This window comes from Triticum urartu, chromosome 7 (assembly GCF_003073215.2).
Source record: "Triticum urartu cultivar G1812 chromosome 7, Tu2.1, whole genome shotgun sequence".
NCBI classification, from domain to species: Eukaryota; Viridiplantae; Streptophyta; class Magnoliopsida; order Poales; family Poaceae; genus Triticum; species Triticum urartu.
In genome coordinates this window covers 211833253-211855160 of record NC_053028.1, presented here as the reverse complement: position 1 = coordinate 211855160, position 21908 = coordinate 211833253, and positions in this window count along the sequence as shown.

Genomic DNA, 21908 nt, shown 5'->3' with positions numbered 1-21908 from the left:
CAATCACTTGGGGTTTGTAGGTGTTTGGGTTTGGGGTTTTTGGTTTTTCCTCACTTGATGATTTTCACTCAAAGTCCTCATAGGATGGGTTGCTCTCAAATGACAAGTGTCAGTTTCCTCGGAGCAGCCAACCAGCTAGTGGTTGTAGGGGGCGGCTATTTATAGCCTAGGGAGCAGCCCGACATGATAAGACATAAATGCCCTTCAATGATATGACTGTTAGGTGGATAGATATTTTGGGACAGCTGGCGCATAGCACAACAACGGTCGGAATTTTGAGTAGCAAAATCCTCAGGGCTATCATGTTCCTCACTTTGTAGGCAATCCGCACTGGCGAATTCCTAACTCCTCAGTCAGGACAAATTCCTCAGAGACCAGAAGAACTTTATCTCTGTCACTGAAGAAATTGACTGAACTGTATGAGATTTCCAATGGCTTCACTCGAAGGGATTGGTAGGTGTAGGATTTTGAGTTGAGCATCACATGGAAATTTTTCCTTAGTATTTCCTTGACCCCCTTTAACAGTACGGTGTTTCCTATGACTCAAGAAAGAGAAAAACAAAACTATGAAAACGAAAGTCTTCAAGCTTCATATTCCTCGCATGAATATCAAGTCTTCACGGACACACCAATTTCTTCACTTTCAAAGTCTTCATGAAAGTCTTCAGAAATACCAAAATCTTCAGTCGAAGATATTCATTTTTAGGGGTCGACTTTTCCTGTAAATATCAAACTCCTCATAGACTTATAGACCTGTGTACACTCACAAACGCATTAGTCCCTTAACCTATAAGTCTTCAAAACACCAAAATCACTAAGGGGCACTAGATGCACTTACAGACATATCAAGCATCCCCAAGCTTAATTCCTGCTCGTCCTCGAATAGGTAAATGATAAAAAGAGAATTTTTGATGTGGAGTGCTACTTGGCATCATTTTAATGTAATTCTTCTTAATTGTGGTATGAATATTCAGATCCGAAAGATTCAAGACAAAAGTTCATATTGACATAAAAATGATAATACTTCAAGCATACTAACTAAGCAATTATGTCTTCTCAAAATAACATGGCCAAAGAAAGTTCATCCCTACAAAATCATATAGTTTAGTCATGTTTCATTTTCATCACACAAGAATGCTCTCATCATGCACAACCCCGATGACAAGCCAAGCAATTGTTTCATACTTTAGTAATCTCAAACCTATAAACTTTCACACAATATATGAGCGCGAGCCGTGGACATAGCACTATGGGTGGAATAGAATATAATGAGGGGGGTTATGTGGAGAAGACAAAAAAGGAGAACGTCTCAAATCAACGAGGCTTATCAATGGGCTATGGAGATGCCCACCGATTGATGTTAATGTAAGGAGTAGGGATTGCCATGCAATGGATGCACTAGAGCTATAAATGTATGAAAGCTCAACAAAAGAAACTAGTGGGTGTGCATCCAACTTGCTTGCTCACGAAGACCTAGGGCACTTGAGGAGGCCCATTGTTGGAATATACAAGACAAGTTCTATAATGAAAAATTCCCACTAGTATATGAAAGTGATAACATGAGAGACTCTCTACTATGAAGATCATGGTGCTACTTTGAAGCACATGGTAAAAGGATAGTAACATTGTCCCTTCTCTCTTTTTCTCTCATTTTTTGGACCTTTTCCTTTTTTTATGGACTTTCTCTTTTTTTGGGGCCTTCTCTTTTTTATGGCCTTTATTTTTTTATTCCTCACTTGGGACAATGCTCTAATAATGATGATCATCACACTTCTATTTATTTACAACTCAATGATTACAACTCGATACTAGAACAAAGATGACTCTATATGAATGCCTCCGGTGGTGTACCGGGATATGCAATGAACCAAGAGTGACATGTATGAAAGAATTATGAACGGTGGCTTTGCCACAAATACTATGTCAACTACATGATCATGCTAAGCAATATGACAATGATGAATGTGTCATGATGAACGGAATGATGGAAAGTTGCATGGGAATATATCTCGGAATGGCTATGGAAATGCCATAATAGGTAGGTATGGTGGCTGTTTTGAGGAAGATATAAGGAGGTTTATGTGTGAAAGAGCGTATCATATCACGGGGTTTGGATGCACCGGCGAAGTTTGCGCCAACTCTCAATGTGAGAAAGGGCAATGCACGGTACCGAAGAGGCTAGCAAGGATGGAAGGGTGAGAGTGCGTATAATCCATGGACTCAACATTAGTCATATAGAACTCACATACTTATTGCAAAAATCTACAAGTCATCAAAAACCTCGGCACTACGCGCATGCTCCTAGGGGGATAGATTGGTAGGAAAAGACCATCGCTTGTCCCCGACCGCCACTCATAAGGAAGACAATCAAATAACACCTCATGTTCCAAATTTGTTGCATAACGTTTACCATACGTGCATGCTACGGGACTTGCAAACTTCAACACAAGTATTTCTCAATTTCACAACTACTCAACTAGCATGACTTTGATATTATTACCTCCATATCTCAAAACAATCATCAAGCATCAAACTTTTCTTAGTATTCAACACACTCATAAGAAAGTTTTATTATTAATCTTGCATACCAAGCATATTAGGATTTTAAGCAAATTGCCATGCTATTAAGACTCTCAAAATAATCTAAGTGAAGCATGAGAGATCAATAGTTTCTATAAAACGAATCCACGACCGTGCTCTAAAAGATATAAGTGAAGCACTCGAGCAAAACTATAAAGCTCAAAAGATATAAGTGAAGCACATAGAGTATTCTATCAAATTCCAAATCATGTATAGCTCTATCAAAAGGTGTGTACAGAAAGGATTATTTTGGTATACTAACAAGAAAAGACTCAAATCATAAAAGACGCTCCAAGCAAAACACATATCATGTGGTGAATAAAAATATAGCTCCAAGTAAAGTTACCGATAGAAGTACACGAAAGAGGGGATGCCTTCTGGGGCATCCCCAAGCTTTGGCTTTTAGGTGTCCTTAGATTATCTTGGGGGTTCCATGGGAATCCTCAAGATTAGGATCTTTCCACTCCTTGTTCCATAATCCATCAAATATTTACCCAAAACTTGAAAACTTCACAACACAAAACTTAAAGTAGAAAATCTCGTGAGCTCCGTTAGCGAAAGAAAACAAAAGACCACTTCAAGGTACTGTAATTAACTCATTCTTTATTTATATTGGTGTTAAACCTACTGTATTCCAACTTCTCTGTGGATAATCAACTATTTTACTAGCCATAGATTCATCAAAATAAGCAAACAACACACGAAAAACAGAATCTGTCAAAAACAGAACAGTCTGTAGTAATCTGTAGCTAGCGCAAGATCTGGAACCCCAAAAATTCCAAAATAAATTGCTGGACGTGAGGAATTTATCTATTAATCATCTTCAAAAATAATTAACTAAATATCACTTTCCAAATAAAAATGACAGCAGTTCTCGTGAATGCTAAAGTTTCTGTTTTTCACAGCAAGTTCAACAAGACTTTCCTCAAGTCTTCCCAACGGTTCTACTTGGAACAAACACTAATTAAACACAAAAACACAACCAAAACAGAGGCTAGATAAATTATTTATTACTAAACAGGAGCAAAAATCAAGGAATAAAAATAAAATTGGGTTGCCTCCCAACAAGCGCTATCGTTTAATGCCCCTAGCTAGGCATAACAAGCAAGGATAGATCTAGGTATTGCCATAATAGTAAGATAGGTTATTAAAACTCATTTCATATTATCTATGTTCGACAGCAAGTTTTCTTTGAGGCAAGAAAAATTAATCAAAAGGGCTAAATTTAACGAGACAAAAGTCCCCAAGATCAACCTTGGGAGGTATAGGTTCCTCCTTTGGTCCTTCATAATGCACAACCAATTCATCATTATAAGCATTCTTTTGACAGAACTTTGTGAGCCTATATTCAAGAGAATATCCTAGTTCATTATTTCGAATAGCCAAATCATCATTAAGTTTAGAAATTCTATCAACTAAAACATTGGTAGGAACCCTTTTTCTAAGATTTTCATTGAAAGCAACATAGTCTAGAGATTGAAAACGCATTATTTCTTCTTGATTAAAGATTTCTTTGGCTTCTTTTATTATGAATCTAAACTCATGAGCCAAAAACATAGTAGCGGCACGCTTAATAGAAGAATGCTCAATATTAGAAAATTCCATAAAAATCCTTTGTATGGAAGGATGCATGTGCATGAATTGTCTTTCGAGTTCAACTACAAGCATGGCAATAGCGTCCGACAGACTACTAGTTCTGTGAAGGATAGAACTACCCATAGAAGGTAAAGCACTGGCACAACTAAAGAAATCTTGAATAACTCCTTTTCCAATAATATTACCACTACCAACACGGAATTTTTTTGTATGAAAGATGATAGGTTCTTTAGCAGGAGCATCATAATTTTTCATGATATTATTATTGTCCATATCGACAATAATTTCCCCAATTTCAGACATAGAGGAAGAAGGTAAAGGACTTGACATAATGGCAAGCTAGCAAACTAACACACGAGCAAACAAAAAGCAAACAGGCAAAAAGAGGCAAATAGAGAGGGAGGAAGGATAGAGAGAGAGGGCGAATAAAACGGCAAGGGTGAAGTGGGGGAGAGGCAAATGAGAGGCAAATGGCAAATAATGTAATGCGAGAGATAGGGATTGTGATAGGTACTTGGTATGTTGACTTTTGCGCAGACTCCCCAGCAACGGCGCCAGAAATTCTTCTTGCTACCTCTTGAGCACTGCGTTGGATTTCCCCGAAGAGGAGAGGATGATGCAGCAAAGTAGCGTAAGTATTTCCCTCAGTTTTTCAGAACCAAGGTATCAATCCAGTAGGAGGCTACGTGCGAGTCCCTTGTACCTACACAAAAACAATAGCTCAACGCAACTAGCGCACTTAGGGGTTGTCAATCCCCTCACGGTCACTTACGAAAGTGAGATCTGATAGAGATGATAAATAATATTTTTGGTATTTTTGGTATAGAGATGCAAAGTAAAAATTAAAAGGCAAAGTAAAAGCAAAGTAATAATAAAGTGATGGAGATTGATATGATGAGAAAGAGACCCGGGGGCCATAGGTTTCACTAGTGGCTTCTCTCAAGAGCATAAGTATTCTACGGTGGGTGAACAAATTACTGTTGAGCAATTGATAGAATTGAGCATAGTTATGAGAATATCTAGGTATGATCATGTATATAGGCATCACGTCCGAGACAAGTAGACCGACTCCTGCCTACATCTACTACTATTACTCCACTCATCGACCGCTATCTAGCATGCATCTAGAGTATTAAGTTAAAAACAGAGCAATGCCTTAAGAAAGATGACATGATGTAGAGGGATAGTTTCATGCAATATGATAAAAAACCCATCTTGTTATCCTCGATGGCAACAATACAATACGTGCCTTGCTGCCCCTTCTGTCACTGGGAAAGGACACCGCAAGATCGAACCCAAAGCTAAGCACTTCTCCCATGGCAAGAACAACCAATCTAGTAGGCCAAACCAAACTGATAATTCGAAGATACTTGCAAAGATAACCAATCATACATAAAAGAATTTAGAGAAGATTCAAATATTATTCATAGATAGACTTGATCATAAACCCACAATTTATCGGTCTCAACAAACACACCGCAAAAAGAAGATTACATCGAATAGATCTCCACAAGAGAGGGGGAGAACATTGTATTGAGATCCAAAAAGAGAGAAGAAGCCACCTAGCTACTAACTATGGACCCGTAGGTCTGAAGTAAACTACTCACACTTCATCGGAGGGGCTTGGATGATGATGTAGAAGCCCTCCGTGATCGATGCCCCCAACGGCGGAGCTCCGGAATAGGACCCAAGATGGGATCTCATGGATACAGAAAGTTGCGGCGGTGGAATTAGGTTTTTGGCTCCGTCCCCGATCATTTGGGGGTACGTAGGTATATATAGGAGGAAGAAGTACGTCGGTGGAGCTTCGAGGGGCCCACGAGGCAGGGGGCGCCCTAGGGGGGGCTCCCTTCACCCTCGTGACCGCCTCGTGGCTTTCTTGACGGAGGGTCCAAGTCTCCTGGATCTTATCTGATGAGAAAATCATGTTTCCGAAGGTTTCATTCCGTTTGGACTCCGTTTGATATTTTGTTTCTCCGAAACACTGAAATAGGAAAAAAAAACAATTCTGGGCTGGGCCTTCGGTTAATAGTTTAGTCCCAAAAGTAATATAAAAGTGGAAAATTAAGCCCAATATAGTCCAAAACAGTAGATAATATAGCATGGAGCAATCGAAAATTATAGATGCGTTGGAGACGTATCACGGGGTCGGTCGGGGTAGGTCGGGGTTGGGGTCGAGGCCGGGGTCGGGGTCACGGTCGGCGTCGGTCGGGGTCGGGGGCGAGCGCAGACGCACGGCGAGGGCAGGGCTCCGGCGGCGCGATGGGGAGGAGAGCGTGGGGATTTGGGGGGAAAGAGGCGGGATGAAGGGTTATTGTGTATATATATTGCATCATTTGACGGTTAAATATGTATACAAAATAGGAACATATATATTACATCATTCGACCCATGCATAATAATGGCTAAGTATGTATACAAAATAGGAACATATATATTACATCATTTGACCGATAACATAAGGTTCCTCGGCGTTGACGTTTTTGTTTTTGAGTCGGCTTCTTTCCCTTCTTGTTCGTTGAAGAATAATTGAGCCCCTCATTGTGACTTTGCCTTTTCCATGGAGTACGATTTTTCTTAGGTAATGTAGTACTGATTCTTCTTTTGACGTATACTTCTTCATCATCGTCATCTTCCCTCATTGGATTGCCGTACTGATCATAGTCTTCCTCGTTGGCGACTCCATCCATTCCAATGGTGTTCCTTTTGCCTATCCTCACGACAACACGGCTGGGATTGCGCGGGTCGGTTATGAAGAAGCATTGTGTCACGTGCTTAGCGTGTAACCATGGCTCGTTTTTTGCAATAGCGTTCACGGTAGCGCTCTTGGCGTCGGGTATAGTCGTGGTAGTGAAAGTCCGGTTTTGTCTTTCGACATTCTTAGCCCATCTGACACGGAACATCGTCGTGTTGTGCAATCTAGAGTAGTCAAGCTCCCAGATCTCCTCGACCCTTTTGTAAAATCTTTTAGTTGCACCGTTATCGCTGCCGGTCATGCATTCCATCGTCACCCCTGAGTTCTGATCATCACTGTCCATATCTTTGGCCTCCGTGTAGAACGTGTATCCTTTGATATCGTATGCCTGATAGGTTACGAGGTTGGGCGAGGGGCCATGTGCTAAGGCGTATATGAGCAATCCATCCTTAGAGCCCTCCTCCGGGGGATTAGCAATAATATGCTCTTTGAACCAATGCAGGAAAGTGGAGTTGTGCTCTCTAGTAACTACGGCGTCCGTCCTGCATACCCCCCAGTCACGATACTTCTTTGCGATAACTTCTTTGTGCAGTGGCATGAAAGTATCTACCTTGTCTAGGTGCTGTAGCACTACCAAGTTTGCTCTGTCAAAGTCGCTGCGTCCATCTGAGTATGCCACGTGCAGTTCCCTGCGACCGTTGGAGTGACCTTCTCCTTCGAGCCTCCCATAGTGCTTGTTAACGGGAAAACCAACACTAACACCAGGCGGCTGGTCTGCTCCATATAGAAAATTCTCGCAGAAAGAGATGCACTCTTGTGTCAGATAGCCCTGGAGGATGCTTCCATCCGGACGGGACATGTTACGAATGAATCCTTTGATGATCCCATTCATCCTCTCAAACGGCATCATGTTGTGCAGAAATGATGGCCCCAGGGCTATTATGTCGTCCACAATATGGACGCACAGATGCACCATCACGTCAAAGAATGCGGGCGGTAAGTACATCTCAAGCTCATTCAGTATCACAACGACCTCTTTCTGTAGCCTTCGGAGCTGCTTCACACTGATCTACTTTCGAGAGATGACGTCAAAAAAGTTGCAGAGACCAAAAAGCATGTCACGGACGTGCTTGTCCATTATCCCTCTGAGGGCAACAGGTATTATCTGCATCATCGTCACATAACAGTCATGGGACTTCATCCCGCTGAACCTTTTCTTGTCCGTGTCTAGATATCTTCTTATCTTGCCATAGTAACCGGAACTAACTTTGAATCCGATAAGGCACTTAAAGAATTGATCGATCCCAGCCTGACTTAAGGTGAAGCAAGAAGGGGGCAATAATCCTCTTTCTTTATTTTCTTGCCATTCTTCTCCCGCACCTTTGACTCTGTCTCTGTCTCGTCTGACTTTTTACGGGGCGGCATGTGCAGATCTTCCCTGATATTCAAATCTTGCAACTCTTTTCTTGCCTTCGGCCCATCCTTGGTCTTATCCGGCATGTTCATCAGTGTCGCGAGCAAGCTCTCAAGAACATTCTTACAGATATGCATTTGATCAAGGCAATGAGGTGTATCGAGTTTGTGCCAGTACTCCAAGTCCCAGAACACAGACCTCGTCTTCCATACCTTCAGCAGCGGCTCTGGTGCCTTTTTCACCGTCTTTCCCGGTGCGAGGCACTCCTTCCAGTTTTTCAACAGCTCATCGATTTCGGCGCCGCTCTGCTTACGTGGAGGTCCTCGATGCTCAGCGTGACCATTGAATAGATCTCCACGGTTTCTCCACGGGTCATCCTGTTCGAACCATCTTTGATGCCCCATGTACACGATTTTCCCAGACCCGCCATCTTTCCTTGACGTTAGCTGCTGAGACGTCGTATCATCCATGCACCGCGTGTATCCGCAATATCCATGGCACACCTGGCCTGCGACATATCCGTAACCGAGATAGTCGTGCACCGTCGTGATCAGCGCGGCTCTCATCTAGAAATGCTCGCCTTTGCTGGTGTCCCATGTCTTGGCCGGTGTTTTCCATAACGTGTCTAACTCCTCTTGAAGTAGCCCCAGATACAAATTAATATTATTTCCTAGTTGTTTCGGCCCTTGAATAAGCATGCTCATGTGAATGTACTTCGACTTCATGCGCAACCAGGGGGAGGCTGTACATCCATACAAACACGGGCCATGTGGTATGGTTGGTGTTCTGGTTGCCAAACAGATTCATGCCATCAGTACACGCGCCGAGCACGATGTTCCTTGCATCACATTCGAAATACCGATAGAAGTTGTTCAACACTCTCCACTGGCTTCCATCGTCGGGCTTCTTCCTCTCCGCGTGCCAGCGAATTAGCTTTGCTTCCTTTGGATCTACGAAATACCACTGGAGACGGGGAGTGATCGGTAAGTACCATACAACTTTCTGCGGACATTTCTTCCCGGCCTTCTTGTATCGAGAAGCATTGCACACCGGACAGCTTGTTTTTTCCGCGTGCTCCTTCCGATAAATTATGCAATCATTGATGCATGCATGGTATCTAACATGCGGCAGATCAAGAGGGCACACGATCTTCTTGGCCTCAACAACACTAGTAGGACATAGATTCCTCGCGGGAAGAACATCCTTTAGGTACTTGAGATACTCATCGAGGCTAGTGTCGGTCCATTTGTTTTAGCCTTCGTCTTCAGGAGTTGGAGCGTGAAACTCAAGCGGGTCACCTCAGGATTGCAACCATCATACAATGGGGTGTTCGAGTCTACCACCAGTTGCTCCATCTTAGCCTCCTCTCTAGAAGCAGCTCTCTCAGTACTCGTCTCCTTGCGAAGCAGTGCTTGAACATGAGGGTCCCGCATGATTGAACTTAGTACCGACGAACTCTGCTGCGTGGAGTCCACGTTCTCTCCGCCACCATGTCCGCCCCCTTCTCCTCCGCCATGTCCGGCCTCTTCCCCGCCACCATTATCGATCATCTCTTCATCTTGCCCCATGTCATCATTGCCTGCCCCGTCGGCGTCCTCAACATCGTCATCCTCATCTTCAATTATCCACCGAGTATAGCCATCCATGAAACCAGTCATGAGCAGGTGCGCTTCGACACGACCATCGTCATAGGGGTCGAGCCAAACTATTCCTTTGCATTTTTTACACGGACATAAAACCTCTGTCCGGTTATTTTCTTCCATGTCCCGCACCGCCGACCGCAACCACCTATCCACCATCGTTCCACTAACCATCATGAACGTCTAGATGGTAATAATAAACAAATTGATTATAAAAATGCGTGCATGCATCAAGGTCATACAAAAATTCGGCATGACCTTCCCTAAAAATAGGACATATAGATCTAGAGTTTCCCCAGAATTCGCCGAAACGGAAATAAATCGACATTTCGGCAAAACATAGGCAACTCAAAAGCACAATTTGGCGTCAACTCATGCCACACACACCATTTCCATCATATTGCCCAATTATCATATCACAGACACATACACATATTTCCATTTTGAAAAAGCCTGAAATTTTAATCACCTCTATGTCGAGATCGAGCACACGGTGGAGATGATGATGTAGGGAGATCAAAAGTGCACAAAGCTCTTCTTGACAAAGATATATCTAGTTAGGGGGCAAATAGGTCACTTAACTAAATGCTACATCTACCTAGCTAGCTAATTTGGGAGGAGACAACTTCAACTAGTGGAGGGCGAAGGAAAAAAGAGAAAGGAGATACATTAGTGGAGGTGGTTGATGACCCACAAGTATAGGGGATCGCAACAGCTTTCGAGGGTAGAGTATTCAACCCAAATTTATTGATTCGACACAAGGGGAGCCAACGAATATTCTCAAGTATTAGCAGCTGAGTTGTTAATTTCAACCACACCTGGAAACTTAGTATCTGCAGCAGAGTGTTTAGTAGCAAAGTAATACGATAGTGGTGGTAACGGTAACAAAAGAGTAATGAAAGCAAAGTAATATTTTTGGTATTATGTAGTGATTGTAACAATAGCAACGAGAAAGTAAATAAGCATAAACTAGTATATGGGAAGCTCGTAGGCATCGGATCAGTGATGGATAATTATGCCGGATATGGTTCATCATGTAACAGTCATAACATAGGGTGACATAGAACTAGCTCCAATTCGTCAATGTAATGTAGGCATGTATTCCGAATATAGTCATACGTGCTTATGGAAAAGAACTTGCATGACATCTTTTGTCCTACCCTCCCGTGGCAATGGGGTCCTAATGGAAACTAAGGGATATTAAGGCCTCCTTTTAATAGAGAACCGGAACAAAGCATTAGCACATAGTGAATACATGAACTCCTCAAACTAGGGTCATCACAGGTAAGTATCCCGATTATTGTCACTTCGGGGTTAACGGATCATAACACATAATAGGTGACTATAGACTTGCAAGATAGGATCAAGAACTCTCATATATTGATGAAAACATAATAGGTTCAGATCTGAAATCATGGCACTCGGGTCCTAGTGACAAGCATTAAACATAGCAAAGTCATAGCAACATCAATCTCAGAACATAGTGGATACTAGGGATCAAACCCTAACAAAACTAACTCGATTACATGATAAATCTCATCCAACCCATCACCGTCCATCAAGCCTACGATGGAATTACTCACGCACGGCGGTGAGCATCATGAAATTGGTGATGGAGGATGGTTGATGATGATGACGGTGACGAATCCCCCTCTTCGGAGCCCCGAACAGACTCCAGATCAGCCCTCCCGAGAGGTTTTAGGGCTTGGCGGCGGCTCCGTATCGTAAAACACGATGATATCTTCTCTCTGGTTTTTTTCTCCTCGAAACTCAATATATGGAGTTGGAGTTGGAGTTGGACAGGCAACAGGGGGCCCACGAGGTAGGGGGGCGTGCCCCCACCCTCGTGGAAAGGGTGTGGGCCCCTGGTCTTCATCTTCGTCGAGGATTTTTTATTATTTATTGTAAGATATTATGTGGAGTTTCAGGTCATTCCGAGAACTTTTGTTTTCTACACATAAAACAACATCATGGCAATTCTGCTGAAAACAGCGTCAGTCCGGGTTAATTCCATTCAAATCATACAAGTTAGAGTCCAAAACAAGGGCAAAAGTGTTTGGAAAGTAGATACGACGGAGACGTATCAACTCCCCCAAGCTTAAACCCTTGCTTGTCCTCAAGCAATTCAGTTGACAAACTAAAATAAATAAAGAAAAACTTTTACAAACTCTGTTTGGTCTTGTTGTTGTAAATGTGTCAAGCTAGCATTCAAGTTTTCAGCAAAGATTATAACTAACCATATTTGCAATAATTCTCAGGTCTCATGATTACTCATATCAATAGTGAAAGTGCAACTATCCCTAGGTGGTTTTGGTAATTCATAACAACATATAGGCTCATTGAGCTAATGCTATTCCAAGATGATTATTTCAGGAAAGCTCAATGATTGGCATGGCATGGATGTGAAAGTGGAACCCTCAAAATGCTAAGGACAAAGGATTGGCTCAAGCTCAAAAGCTCAAGACTCTTCATTTTATATTTAGTGATCCAAGATCACATTGAGTCCATAGGAAAAGCCAATACTATCAAGGAGGGATGAGGTGTTGCTTAATGAGCCTCTTGCTCCATGTGCTTAATGATATGCTCCAAAACCCTCAACTACTCTCCCATATCCACATATGACCTAAACTCTAAGCCAAACTCGGTCCTACCGATTTGTCCTATCCGGCGCCACCGAGTTTCTATTGTCATTAGCCACTACCAAACCCTAGCAATTCGTTCCTACCGATAAGGATCTCGGTCCCACCGAGATGGGGTTGCAAACTCTCTGTTTCCCTTTCGTAACTTTTCGGTCCCACCGAAAGAGCGAATCGGTCCCACCGAGATTGCAATGTAAACTCAGTGTTTCCCCTTTGTAACTTTTCAGTCTCACCGAGTTCCACTCGGTCCCACCGAAAGAGCAAATCGGTCCCACCGAGTTTTCCTGACCAACTCTCTGGTTAGCTAATTACCAAACTCGGTCTCACCGAGTTTGTGTAATCGGTCTCACCGAGATTACGTTATGCCCAAACCCTAACCGAATCGGTCCTACCGAGTTGCATATGAGTCCCACCGAAATTCCTAACGGTCACTAGGTCTACATTTTCGGTCCGACCGAGTTTTATGATTCGGTCTCACCGAGATTGGAAAACTGTGTAACGGTTGGATTTTGAGTGGAGGCTATATATACCCCTCCACCTCCTTCTCATTCGATGAGAGAGCAATCAGAACACACACATCATTCCTACTCATATGTTCTGAGAGAGAACCACCTACTCATGTGTTGAGACCAAGACATTCCATTCCTACCATATGAATCTTGATCTCTAGCCTTCCCAAGTTGCTTTCCACTCAATCTTCTTTCCACCAAATCCAAATCCTATGAGAGAGAGTTGAATGTTGGGGAGACTTTCATTTGAAGCACAAGAGCAAGGAGTTCATTACCTACACACCATTTGTTACTTCTTGGAGAGTGGTGTCTCCTAGATTGGCTAGGTGTCACTTGGGAGCCTCCGACAAGATTGTGGAGTTGAACCAAGGAGTTTGTAAGGGCAAGGAGATCGCCTACTTCGTGAAGATCTACCGCTAGTGAGGCAAGTCCTTCGTGGGCGTTGGCCATGGTGGGATAGACAAGGTTGCTTCTTCGTGGACCCTTCGTGGGTGGAGCCCTCCGTGGACTCGCGCAACCGTTGCCCTTGGGTGGAGCCCTGTGTGGACTCGCGCAACCGTTACCCTTCGTGGGTTGAAGTCTCCATCAACGTGGATGTAGGATAGCACCACCTATCCGAACCACGGGAAAAACATCCATGTCTCCAATAGCGTTTGAATTCTCCAAACCCTTCCCTTTACATTCTTGCAAGTTGCATGCTTTACTTTCCGCTGCCAATATACTCTTTGCATGCTTGCTTGAATTATGTGATGATTGCTTGACTTGTCCTAAAATAGCTAAAATCTGCCAAGAACTAAAATTGGGAAAAGGTTAAGTTTTTATTTGGTCAAGTAGTCTAATCACCCCCCCTCTAGACATACTTTTGATCCTACAAGTGGTATCAGAGCTTTGGTCTCCATTTTCTTGATCCCCATAGCTTTTGGTGGTCATAGCCTTGGTTTCACAACCTAGGAGAGTATGGCGTCTAGCAAGGGAAATTATCACCGTAGAGGTCCTTACTTTGATGGTACTAATTTTGCTAGTTGGAAGCATAAAATGAAAATGCATATTCTTGGACATAACCCCGCCGTTTGGGCTATTGTGTGTGTTGGTTTGCAAGGTGACTTCTTTGATGGGAAAGAACCAAACCGTGAAGCTACCGCGGATGAGTTGAAGATGTTGCAATACAACGCTCAAGCTTGTGATATTCTCTTCAACGGATTGTGCCCCGAAGAATTCAACAAAATCAGCCGCCTTGAGAATGCAAAGGAAATTTGGGACACTTTGATTGATATGCACGAAGGTACCGACTCCGTCAAGGAATCCAAGTTGGATGTGCTTCAAAGCCAACTTGACAAGTTCAAGATGAAGGATGGTGAAGGTATCGCTGAAATGTACTCTAGGCTTGCTCTCATCACAAATGAGATTGCCGGCTTAGGAAGTGAAGAGATGACCGACAAATTCATCATCAAGAAGATCCTAAGAGCCTTGGATGGAAAATATGATACCGTGTGCACATTGATCCAAATGATGCCCAATTACAAAGATCTCAAGCCAACGGAGGTGATTGGAAGGATTGTTGCTCATGAGATGTCACTTAAGGATAAAGAGGAACTTCACAACAAATCAAGTGGTGCCTACAAAGCCTCATGTGAAGCCCCTACATCATCAAGTGAGAAACAAGACTTCAATGAAGAATTGAGCTTAATGGTGAAGAACTTCAACAAGTTCTACAAGAGTAGAAGCAAAGATAGAAGCTCCAAGTCAAGGTCCTACAATGACAAAAGATCTTCTAGTCGAGAGCGAAACTGTTACAATTGTGGAAGACCCGGACACTATTCCAATGAGTGTACGGCTCCCTACAAGAGAAGAGAAGATTCTCCAAAAAGAAGAAGCAAAGGATCATCACCAAGAGAGAGAAGGAGTGGAGACGATCGTTATGAACAAAGATACTCACGGAGAAGCAAGGATTCGGAAAGGAAGGAAAAATCATCAAGGAGCTATACAAGACGAAGACATCAAGCTCATGTTGGTGAATGGGTATCCGGCTCCGACTCCGACAGCCACTCCGAAAGAAGTTATCACTCCGACTCCGAAGATACTCAAGATGAAGGTGTTGTCGGTCTAGCACTTGTGTCATCCAACTCCTACGACATATTTGACTCACCAAATGAAGGAATTGGAAGATGCTTCATGGCCAAAGGTCCTAAGGTAACACACCCCGAGTATGTTGATTTCAATAGTGATGAAGATGACTTGTTAGGTGATGATTTGATTGGTGACAACTCTAGTGATGAATACTATGATGAAAGACCAATTAATCATGCTAATCAAGATAAAACAAATGACAATGATAAGGAGAAGATTGAGGCTCTAACTAAAGAACTAAAAATTCTTAAGTTAGCCCATGACACTATCTTCGAAGATCATCGAGAACTTTTAAGGTCTCATGAGAAGCTACGCTTTGAAAAGCTCAATCTTGAGCAAGAGCATGAGTTCTTAAAAGCAATCAATGATGATCTCCGCAAGAAGAGTTCTTCTTACATTGCCAAGCGTTTACTCTTATCCACTTACATGCCTCAAGTCAAGTCTAGCAACAAGAAAGATTCTTCCTCTAGTAGTAACAATGATCATGCTAAATCCAATATTGTTGCTTCTAGTAGTTCTCTTGATTCCACTAATGATTCTCTTAGCCAAGTTACACTTGAGCAAGAAAATAGCTTATTGAAGGGAATTATAGAGAAAGGAGTGTACAAGAGCCTTGCCGGGAGTAAGCAATTCGAGGAAATTGTGCGCAAGCAAGGAATGCACCGGAAGAATCAAGGTGTTGGTTTTGAACGAAAGTTCAATGCCAATGGAGTTGAATGGGAAGAAGATCAATACCCCAAGACGAAGTTTGTCCCTCAACAAGAGAAGTATACTTCTTTCAAAGGGACACAAGCTCAAGATGATCTTCCACCACAAGACTACGAGCAAAAAGGGAAGGACAAGCTTCAAGAGGAAATTGATGCATTTGAAGAAGCTCCAAAGACCTTAGTCAAGTGGATTCCCAAGACTACTTCAAGTTCCACTTCATCAAATACGACTACAACTCCAAGGATTCCCATCAAGATGATGTGTATCCAAAAGAAGAAGAACTAGAGAGTTCTCGAGGGTGACTCCGCCAACATACTTCACTCTCATCATTTTGGCAAGAACAAGTGCAATCAACTTCCACATCTTGCACTAGTTCAAGGAGTCACAAACCCTCTTGTTGGTAAGACAAGGGACAAGGTAACCTCAAGTTTTCATGGACATCATCTTTTGTGTGCATCACTCAATGTCTATGGATATCCTTGTTTGTTCCTTGTGGGACTAACCCATGTAGGTATTGAAAGTGCAATTCACTCAAAAGGATAGCTCCAAGAGATCTACATCAACATTGAGCATCCACATCTTCAATATCTACATGAAGTCATCATCGACAAAACCCAAGGTTAGTTCATCCCTCTTAGGGGGGATATCACATCTAGGGGGAGCTTTACTCTAAGACTTGAGCTAAAGCAACTCTAAAGATGTGAACAAAACAATGCTTTATGTAAAAGTGGTAACCCCACTTGAGCTTAAACGATGAGTATGACCTACGATCAAGTGTTCTCACTTGACTCCTAAGTCAATATACTCATATATAGATGACCTAGTCATCGCAAATTGCTTGATAGATGCTAGAATTGGTTGTGCATGCTTTGCCTCATATTTCATTTGCTATCTTATTGTGTGAGCATGTTGGTTGCATATTTTGCTCATTCAAGGACATCCACTTGTTGTTTTGACTGTTTGGCTTTATCTTCTTTTGCCAAGTGGATGGACAAGAATGCCTAAGAACCTCCTCTAGCTATCTATGCTTTTCTCGTCTCAAACTCTATTCATGCTGCATCACAAAATTTGATCAAGTCAGATTCGAACCACTCTGTGTGAGGAGCGCTCGGAGTCCCCAATTCGTCATAGACTTAAACTTCCAAAACCTCTTTATGAATCTCGGTCTGACCGATACTTCATTCTCGGTCCTACCGAGTTCATTAAGTTGATCTAGGTTTTTGATCTCGGTGCAACCGATTTGAACTTTTCGGTCACACCGAGTTGCAATAACTGTACACAGTTTTGTATCTCGGTGCCACCGAGTTGTTCCACTCGGTCACACCGACAGGGTCGGGCTATATATAGTGACGGGCAGAATTTTGGAAATTTCTCCGAAACCTCCTCGCTCGCGCGATAGCCTGCTCTGCCCTCGAGGTCTCCGGATCGTCTCCTCGCCGCCAGCAGCCTCCAGTTGCTGGTCTTCGCCGCCGTCAACGGATTTCTGCCCCGTCGTTGCCGCCGTAGCAAGTCCACGCCGAACTAGGGTATGGACTTGATCATTGTGCTATTCCTTAATCTGATTCCCAGCACATTGTGATTATCATGTATCTTGCCACGATTGATAAACTTCTATCCAGTCAAAACGCTCGTAGACTAGGTTTAATTCGAAAATTTTAGGGTTAGGTTTCCGCCGAAACCATCTCGGACCCACCGAGTTGAAAAACTCGGTCCCACCGATCTGGCTTTTGCCATTGCACAAGTTAAACTCGGTCTGACCGAGAATAACTTATCGGTGTGACCGATTTTCGAATTCTGTGAAACCCTAGCAGTGTCGGTGCCACCGAACTGTGACTCGGTCCGACCGAGTTCACCAGTTCTGGTGCCAAAACTGCTTCGGTGTCACCGAGTTTGAAAATCGGTAGATCCGAGATGCTTTCTGTGGAAAACTAAAACTAAGTTTTTGAATTAATCTTTTGCAAAAATCTCTGCTTTTTGTGATGCTCATCCACTCTATCTCTTCTATAATCTATTCACAGGGTCAGCAGTCAGCTTGCAGCATGTCTGACCAAAGTGACAGCCAAAGCCTCTTAGAGCAGCAAGTTGTGATGAGTGAGGGCACTAGCCCCTCAAGCTCTTCTGATGATGGCAGCAGGAGCACACCCAGCAATCTGCCTAAGGCTGCCACACGTCAAAGGAAGAAGAGAACGTCTGATTCTGAGGATGAAGACTATGTGGCAGAGGAAGAGGCCACTTCCAAGAGGGTTGAGCCAGCTCAAGGCTCAAAGCCAGGTCTGAAAATCAAGAGGCCAGCGGGCGGGCAGCCAATGTCAAAGGCTAGAGCCTCAACTGAGAAGCCTGCACCTGCCCCCATTGAGCCCATTGCTGTTGAGGGAAAAAAGAGGAAAGAGAGAGTGAAGAAGACTATAGCCAAAGTGCTTGGGAGAGCCTCCATCATGGTAGAAGAGGAGGAGGAAGAAGAGGTTGCTGCACCAGCACCCAAGGCAGCAAAACTTATGGGTGATGCCATAAGGTCAGGGAGAGCTGCATCCAAGCCCAAGGAAGCTCCTAAGGCTGCATCTAAGCCTAAGACAGCTCCAAAGAGGAACACAAGGAGTATACCTGCTACAGAAAAGAACAAGGCCCCAGTGCCTGAAGCTGTTGAAGAAGAGGAAGAGAGTGTCCTTCGGAAGCTCAAGCCCAAGATCCCAGACCACAACAATGCTCATCCTGTGGCTGAGGACATGAAGCTCAGGAGAGACTCAGGGCTCAGGAAATGGAGGGAAGCAGATCCATATGCTTCTAGGAGAAGGACTGCCGTGGACTACAGATTTCACACAAAGGAGCAACAAGATTTTTATGAGACTGTTTTGCTTAACAAGAAGCCAATCGTTTGCGACATGAGATGGGTCGACTGGACCTATATCAAGGAGAATGAAGAGCACTATCCAGGAGTTCAGGACAGCTTCAGAGCGTGTGGAGTAGAGGACTTTGTTGGGCAGAAGCTCACAAAGTGGAACGAGGAACTCATCATGCAGTTCTACTCCACAGCTCACTTTTACCCGGATGGAAGGATTACTTGGATGTCAAGGTAACAGAAGTCCAGTCTGTAGTGGAGCAGCTTCAGGAGGACATGAATGAAAGGAGAGGCAGGACTACCACTCATGCTTTTTCTAGAGTGCCACGAGGCCCGAGGTCATCTGCACTGCCAGTTGCTGACACCAGAACCACCACCTCAGCACCAGCCACAGCCTCAGCTCCAGCGTCTACCTCAGCTCCAACTCCAGCAACTACTTCAGCATCTACAGAAGCCTTCGTCCTTGGAGTGATTCGGACTCCACCACCACCTGAAGATCAAGCCTGAGCGATGACTTAGCACTATGAATTTTCTAGGAACTTTTTGGTAACTTGTTGCCAAAGGGGGAGAAGATGTATAGATCATAGGCTTCGAGAGAGAGAGAGTGTTGCTTTTCTCTCTTGCTTTATTTGGTGGTCTTTCGAACTTTTTCTGCTTTTGAGTGCTTGATACTATGTCATTATGTGTGAGACATCGATGATCATGTGTTTGATCATAAGCTACACTTAATGTTTGCTTAATGCTTGCTTAAATATTATCATGCTATCTATCGCTTGTGATCATTCACTATTCTTGGTGATGAGTGCATGTATTTCATTCTTATCATTTTGAGCGCTCCACCAAGATGTATGTGACATGGAAGAGTAACCCATGACTCTAACTCTTTGTGCATTTGCAGTCCAAAGCAAATTTTATATATGCACAAATTTAGGGGGAGCTCTTACTTATCACATACTTCTCAAAGCGACGATATACTCCATGCTTATTATTATTCATCGAAGCTTTGATCTATATGTTTTCATCAATTACCAAAAAGGGGGAGATTGAAAGTGCAACTATCCCTAGGTGGTTTTGGTAATTCATAACAACATATAGCTCATTGAGCTAATACTATTCCAAGATGATTATTTCAGGAAAGCTCAATGATTGGCATGGCATGGATATGAAAGTGGAACCCTCAAAATGCTAAGGACAATGGATTGGCTCAAGCTCAAAAGCTCAAGACTCTTCATTTTATATTTTAGTGATCCAAGATCACATTGAGTCCATAGGAAAAGCCAATACTATCAAGGAGGGATGAGGTGTTGCTTAATGAGCCTCTTGCTCCATGTGCTTAATGATATGCTCCAAAACCCTCAACTACTTTCCCATATCCACATATGACCTAAACTCTAAGCCAAACTCGGTCCTACCGATTTGTCCTATCCGGCGCCACCGAGTTTCTATTGTCATTAGCCACTGCCAAACCCTAGCAATTCGGTCCTACCGATAAGGATCTCGGTCCCACCGAGATGGGGTTGCAAACTCTCTGTTTCCCTTTCGTAACTTTTCGGTCCCACCGAAAGAGCGAATCGGTCCCACCAAGATTGCAATGTAAACTCAGTGTTTCCCCTTTGTAACTTTTCGGTCTCACCGAGTTCCACTCGGTCCCACCGAAAGAGCAAATCGGTCCCACCGAGTTTGCCTGACCAACTCTCTGGTTAGCTAATTACCAAACTCGGTCTCACTATGCAAACTCATAGCTAATCAAGCATGGCACAAGCAACTATGATCTCTAATTGTCATTGCGAACATGTTTATTCATAACAAGCTGAATCAAGAACGATGAACTCATCATATTTATAAAAACAAAAGAGGTCGAGTTCGTACCAGCTTTTCTCATCTCAGTCAGTCCATCATATATCATCATAATTGCCATTCACTTGCACGACCGAACGATGTGAATAATAATAAGAGTGCACGTGCATTGGACTAAGCTGGAATCTGCGAGCATTCAATAAACAGGAGAAGACAAAGCAATATGGGCTCTTGGTTAAATCAACAATAAAGCATATAAGAGCCACTTCAACAATTTAATCATGGTCTTCTCCTATGGACCCCCAAAGAAAGAAAAGAAATAAAACTATTTACACGGGAAAGCTCCCAACAAGCAAAATAAGAACGAGAAATCTTTTGGGGTTTTCTTTTTAATTACTACTACAAGCATGGAAAGTAAATTAATTAAAAGCTACAACTAAATTTTTTTGGTTTTTTTCTTAAGGTTTATTAAACACACAAGAAGAAAGCATAAAAGGAAATAAACTAGCATGGATGATACAATGAAAAAAATATGAGCACCGACATCTAGCAATGAGTGTGTGTGAACATAAATGTAATGTCGGTGAGAAATATGTACTCCCCCAAGCTTAGGATTTTGGCCTAAGTTGGTCTATGGCCATGGCTGGCCTGGCTGATATCCATAATAATAGTTGGGGTCGTACTGCGACACAGCGGCTATCGCCTCCTGAGTTGCAGTGTGGCGACGAGCGGCCTCCACTCTCCTCTCGTACTCATCTGCCTCCTCTCTGGTAATAGTATATCCTCCTCTTGCCTGATAATCAAAGAAAGCAGGAGCAGGGAGAGTAATACGGACAACATGGCGTCTGTCATAGATTAGTCGATACTGGAGAGGTGATTCGTTCCTCTCGACAAAATGGTGAGAAACCATAGAATCAAAATTTAAATAAGCAGGAGGCAACTCCATGTCTCCTTCACGAACGTCTATCTCAAGAAATTTAGCTAAGCGGGTTGCATAAATTCCTCCAAAGAAATCTCCATTATATCTATTATGATGCAACCTACAAGCTACAATGGCTCCCATATGATAAGATTGGTCTCCTGACACAGCACTCCTGAGAATGCTAAGGTCAGGGACACACATGTGACATGCTTCATCCTTAGCATTTATGCACCTACCTATGAAGAGAGCAAAATAATGTATAGCAGGAAAGTGAATGCTCCCTATGGTAGCTTGCGTTATATCTCTAGATTCCCCTATATTTATACTACCAAGAAAGTTTCTAAATTCAGATTTAGGGGGATCCCTAACACTACCCCATTGTGGAAGTTTGCAAGCAAAAGTGAAATCCTCTAAGTCCATGGTATAAGATTTGTCATAAAGATCA